Consider the following 6356-nt stretch of genomic DNA (forward strand, 5'->3'; position numbering starts at 1 on the left):
TCAACCAAGCTTATATATGATGAGATACCCCATTGGAGCATTTGATGAGGGCTCCAGTGGAGGTTTATGTTATGTTTATGTTTATTTACAGGTTGAGCTTGGTTGATATATGAGAATGGTTACAGGTTTATGAGTATTGTTGATCATGTATGGGATTAAACAGGATTACAGGTTATGTTAGGCTTGCTACGGGTACCGGCGGCCTTACGCCGATCTGGATCCTAGCGCCGGTAGCGGTCCGGATTTTTGGGCTGTTACAGAGTGGTATCAGAGCCCTAGGTTCATATGGTCGGACCTAGAGTGTCGGGCTCATAGAGGTTATAGCAGGTCAAGCACAGTAGGAAAAGTCATGTCCACTAGGATAGGATATGGAGTCCTGTCTTGCATAATGATGTGAAATGCCATGACTTTATGCATGTGCATTAATGATATGCTATGCTATGTGACGTTTGTGATGAGGGTTCATGTGTGCCCACATGAACCATATGATGCTGATGTTTGTGCTATGTGTGGTTTTTCAGAAAACAGGATGAGAGGAACTCGTCGATCTGCAAGATTGACTGGAGTACCACCTGAGGATGAGGGCATGAGCGCCCGTCCTCCAGCATTGCCTAGGGCAATGTCTAGCAGGTCCAACAGGGACAGAGTAGCAAGAGACCCTAGAAGGTCTTTAGATCTGGGAAGAAGCAGATCGGTACGAGGAACAGTTCAAGGTGGTATGTCAGAAGATGTGGGAGATGACATGGATGTGGACCAGAGGAGGGATGGCAGTTTGGGGATGAGTATGTCAGAGGAAGGCATGGGAGAGTCCCAAGGAGGCACTCAGGCCTCGGGTTTTGTTCAGCCACCTCATTACCCACCTTTCTCACAGAATCCCGGGTATTCGATAGGAGGTACATCGGATTACCCTAGTTTTAGCCCTTACCCCACACAGATGCCATACCCACCATATTACCCACCATACCCACAGTATCCTATGTATCCACCACCACCCTACCATCCAAATCCAGTAAACCCTACTACAGAAAATGTTGCACCTCCTCCACCACCAGCAGCACCTACTGTCCCAGAAGCCCAAATACCTCAACCTAGCTCATCAGGAGGGAGCAACGTCAGAATGACTGATTATATGAAGTTGGGTGCTCCCCAGTTTGAAACCGGTGATGACCCATTTGTGTACCTTGAGAGGGTCAAGGCGATAACAGATGAGATAGGGGCGGATGACAGTAGAGCCATTCAGATGGCTGGGTTCACACTAAAATGCAAGAAGGCCCGTGAGTGGTTCAAGGGCTATGTGAAACCGAGGGTGGATAGTCTATCATGGGAGGAGTTTGCTAATGAATTTGCACGGTGGGCTTTTCCTGATAGTTCAAGGGAATTGAAGATGATAGAATTCGAGCAGTTGAGACAAACTGATGATATGAGTGTAGATGAATATACTGACAGGTTTATGGAGTTGCTGCCATTTGCTGGGCAGAACCTTGATACAGACCAGAAGAAGTCAAGGAGGTATATCATGAAGCTCCATTCCAGGTATTCCTCCTTGATACAGTCAGCAGATAGAGAGAGTTTTCACGCCATAGTAGACATGGCTAGGAGGATGGAGGCTAGTGCTATCATCGAGGGAAAAGTCAAACAGTCAGCAGCACAGCCTTCTGGTTCCAGAACTCCAGGTAAGGGAAAAGTGGATCCTTCTTCCTTAAGCTCAGGTAGTAAGAGGTGGGGCAGTACCACCAAGAAGTTTAAGAAGAACAAGTTCTGGAACAAGATCAAGTCAGGTCTGGGATTAGGAAGTGGCTCGAGCTCAGGTGCAGAGAATGCAGTATGTAAGAAATGTGGGAGACCGCACAGAGGAGTATGTCTAGTTGGGACATCAGCCTGCTTCAGATGTGGGCAGGAGGGACACATGGCACGAGAGTGTCCTAGAGCAGCTTTTGTGACACAGTCTCAGCAGACAGCTTCTGGTAGTGTGGCACAGCCAGTAGCTCCAGCCATGACACAGGCCAGTGGTAGAGGCAGAGGGAGAGGGTCAGCCTCTTCTTCAGCAGGGTTCAGAGGTGAGGGTCCGTCAGCTCCAGCAAGGATCTTCACAATGACACAGCAGGAGGCAGATGCATCTAACACCGTGGTGGCAGGTAATTTAGTCATTGGGTGTTCTGATGTGTATGCATTAATGGACCCTGGTGCATCTCATTCTTTTATTGCTCCGAGGGCCGTAGAGAGGTTGGGATTAATGGTCTCTGGGTTAGAGTGTCCTCTCTGGGTCAGTGGACCCAAGTGTGATCCATCAGTGGCAGAGTCAGTCTGTCAGTGTAGTCCAGTTTTTGTTGAGGGGAGATGCATGTCCGCCGACCTTGTGGTTCTAGAGTTGACAGATTTTGACGTCATTCTAGGGATGGACTGGTTATCTACCCATGGCGCTACCTTGGACTGCAGGGACAAGGTAGTCAGGTTCAGAGGTCAGGATGGATCAGAGGTCGTCTTCAGAGGAGACAGGAGGGGTACACCTAGAGGTTTGATCTCATCTTTTCAGGCTCGTAGGTTGCTTAGGAGGGGATGTCAGGGGTATTTGGCTCATGTGAGAGAGCTAGATAGTCAGATTAGAGAGCCCGCCGCAGTGCCAGTGGTCAATGAGTTTTTAGATGTGTTCCCAGACGAGTTGCCAGGTTTACCACCTGTTAGGGAGATAGAGTTCGAGATTGAATTGATGCCTGGAACTAGACCGATCTCTATTCCTCCCTACAGGATGGCACCAGCTGAGTTGAAAGAATTGAAAGAACAGTTGCAAGAGTTGGTAGACAAGGGCTTCATCCGACCGAGTACCTCACCCTGGGGTGCTCCAGTCTTGTTTGTCAGAAAGAAGGATGGATCCCTTAGACTTTGTATCGACTACAGGCAGTTGAACAAAGTTACTACCAAGAACAAGTACCCATTGCCAAAGATCGACGATCTATTCGACCAGCTAGCAGGAGCGGGTTGTTTCTCCAAAATAGATCTGAGATCCGGTTACCATCAGCTGAGGATAAGAGAAGAAGACGTGCCAAAGACAGCTTTCAGGACCAGATATGGGCACTATGAGTTCCTTGTGATGCCGTTCGGGTTAACCAACGCCCCTGCAGCATTCATGGACCTCATGAACAGAGTGTTTAGACAGTACCTGGATCACTTTGTTATTGTCTTCATAGATGATATCTTAGTGTATTCCAGGAATGCAGAGGAGCATGCCCATCATCTGAGGATAGTTTTGCAGACCCTGAGAGAGCATGGCTTGTATGCCAAGTTCTCCAAGTGTGAGTTCTGGTTGAGGAGCATTTCGTTCTTGGGGCATGTAGTGTCAGAGAACGGAATTGAAGTAGACCCCAAGAAGATAGAGGCTGTGACTAACTGGCCTAGACCCACCTCAGTGACAGAGATCAGAAGTTTCTTGGGTTTGGCTGGTTATTACCGGAGGTTCGTTCAGGACTTCTCAAAGATTGCAGCTCCTCTGACCAGACTAACCAGGAAGAATCAGAAATTTCTGTGGACCGACCAGTGCGAAGAGAGTTTTGAAGAGCTTAAGAAGAGGTTGACTTCAGCACCAGTTTTAGCTCTGCCATCTAGTGGAGAGGACTTTACAGTCTTTTGTGATGCGTCCCGTGTGGGACTGGGTTGTGTGCTTATGCAGAATGAGAGGGTGATTGCCTATGCTTCTAGGCAGCTAAAGAAGCATGAGTTGAATTACCCCACACATGACCTTGAGATGGCAGCAGTAATCTTTGCACTCAAGATGTGGAGGCACTACCTCTATGGGGTAAAATATGAGATCTTTACAGATCATAAGAGCCTGCAGTACATCCTGAGTCAAAGAGATTTGAACTTGAGACAGAGGAGATGGGTAGAGCTGCTGAGTGACTATGATTGCAAGATCCAGTATCATCCGGGTAAGGCGAATGTCGTGGCAGACGCCCTAAGCCGGAAGTCATTAGGCAGTCTATCCCACATCACGGCAGAGAGGAGACCAGTGGTGAAGGAGTTTTACAAGCTCATTGAGGAAGGTCTACAGTTGGAGTTGTCTGGTACAGGTGCCATGGTTGCTCAGATGAAAGTGACGCCCGTATTTCTGGAGCAGGTGGCTCAGAAACAGCATGAGGACCCAGAGTTAGTGAAGATTGCCAGGACTGTTCAGTCAGGCAAAGATAGTGAGTTCAGATTTGACAGTAAGGGGATCCTCCGCTATGGGAACAGATTATGTGTACCAGATGACATAGGGCTTAAGGGAGACATTATGAGAGAGGCTCATAATGCAAGATACAGCGTTCACCCTGGAGCCACCAAAATGTATCAGGATCTGAAAAGAGTATATTGGTGGCCAGCTATGAAGAGGGAAGTGGCACAGTTTGTGTCAGCCTGCGAGGTATGTCAGAGGGTGAAGCTGGAACATCAGAAGCCGGCTGGAATGCTTAACCCGCTACCTATTCCAGAATGGAAATGGGAAAATATAGCTATGGATTTCGTAGTGGGGCTACCGGCGGCATCCAACAGATTAGACTCTATATGGGTGATTGTGGACAGACTTACTAAATCTGCTCACTTCATTCCAGTTAGGAGCAACTACTCTGTGGATAAGTTAGTGCAGGTGTATGTTGATGAGATTGTCAGACTGCATGGGGTCCCGGTATCTATAGTGTTAGATAGAGGGCCCCAGTTCACCTCCAGGTTTTGGCGGAGTCTGCAGAGTGCTATGGGTACCAGGTTGGATTTCAGTACTACCTTCCATCCCCAGACCGATGGACAGTCAGAAAGGACCATCCAGACAATAGAAGATATGCTCAGAATGTGTGTGCTGGATTTTGGCGGTTCTTGGAGGCAGCATCTACCTTTGGTGGAGTTTGCCTACAATAACAGCCATCATGCTAGCATCGGGATGGCTCCATATGAAGCTTTGTATGTGAGGAAGTGCAGATCACCCGTCTGTTGGGAGGAAGTAGGAGAGAAGGCCTTGGCAGGGCCTGAGTTAGTAGAGATCACCAGCAGGGTGGTACCCATCATCAGAGAGAGAATCAAAACTGCTACGAGCAGGCAGAAGAGTTATGCAGACCTCCACAGGAAACAGGTAGATTTTCAGGAGGGGGATCTAGTGTTGCTCAAGGTGTCTCCAATGAAAGGGGTGGTTCGGTTTGGTAAAAAGGGTAAGCTAGCTCCACGGTACATCGGACCCTTTGAAGTCTTGCAAAAGATTGGGAGTGTATCGTACAAGCTGGACTTGCCTGCGTCTATGGAAAGAATCCATCCGGTTTTCCATGTTTCCATGCTAAGGAAGTACGTGTCAGATCCGAGCAAGGTTCTTAGTGAGCCTGATGTGGAGATCCAAGAGGATCTCACCTATGTAGAGCAGCCAGTGCGGATTCTTGACACTCAGATCAGAAAGTTGAGGAACAAGGAAATCCCAATGGTGAAAGTCCTTTGGAACCACCACAATATAGAAGAATGTACCTGGGAGACACGGGAGTCCATGCTCCAGCAATATCCCCACCTCTTTTAAGGTTAGTCCCTATGTGTTTTATATGTTTGTTATGTTACTTTACTATGCATGTACTAGTTGAGGAACATTCGGGGACGAATGTTCTTAAGGGGGGGAGAATGTAATACCCGGCTAGACTCCGGTGCCGGAATTCCTACCGTCCGGTGGAATCTCGGATGTCGGAGACCTCTAAAAGGGTAGAATCATGTTTTATAAAAATGTTTTAATGTGTTTTATGTTTTAAGTATGAAATTAAATGAGTTTTTGCATGAAAAGTCTTAGGAGGAAAACCCAGGTTCGGCCGCCGAAAGCCAAGTTCGGCCGCCGAACATGCATGTGTTTTGGAGGCACGTTAGGCCCCCGAAAGCATGAGTTAGGGAAGTCCAGGTTCGGCCTCCGAAAGTCAAGTTCGGCCGCCGAACATTGCATGGATGCGGAGGCACATTCGGCCCCCGAACGTGGCCTGGCCAGCCACCTATAAAAGGGGCACTTAGCCGAAATGGGTGAGCTTTCTCCCATTTTCGGCCACAGTGAGCTTCCGACCTTCCCTTTGCAAATCTTGTGTCCTTCCTCCAAATCTCTTCCATTTTTCTTGAGTTTTAAACTCACATTGCAAGTTTTGAGCTTTTGAAACAAGTTTTGGAGCTTTGGGAACTCAGGAGCTCATTTTCGTGGATCTCCAAGTTTAGGTCGTCTTCCTCTCGATCTTCAAGAGGTAAGAGCCGATCTTAAGCTCCTTATGTGTTTTAAATAAGTTTTATGCAAGATCTATGAGTAGAAATGCATGTTAGGGCATATGTTGAGTTTATGGGTTTATATTGATGTTTTAAACAATGTAGCTTGTTTATGTGTTGTT

Source organism: Manihot esculenta, chromosome 10 (genome assembly GCF_001659605.2).
Source record: "Manihot esculenta cultivar AM560-2 chromosome 10, M.esculenta_v8, whole genome shotgun sequence".
Lineage (NCBI taxonomy): Eukaryota > Viridiplantae > Streptophyta > Magnoliopsida > Malpighiales > Euphorbiaceae > Manihot > Manihot esculenta.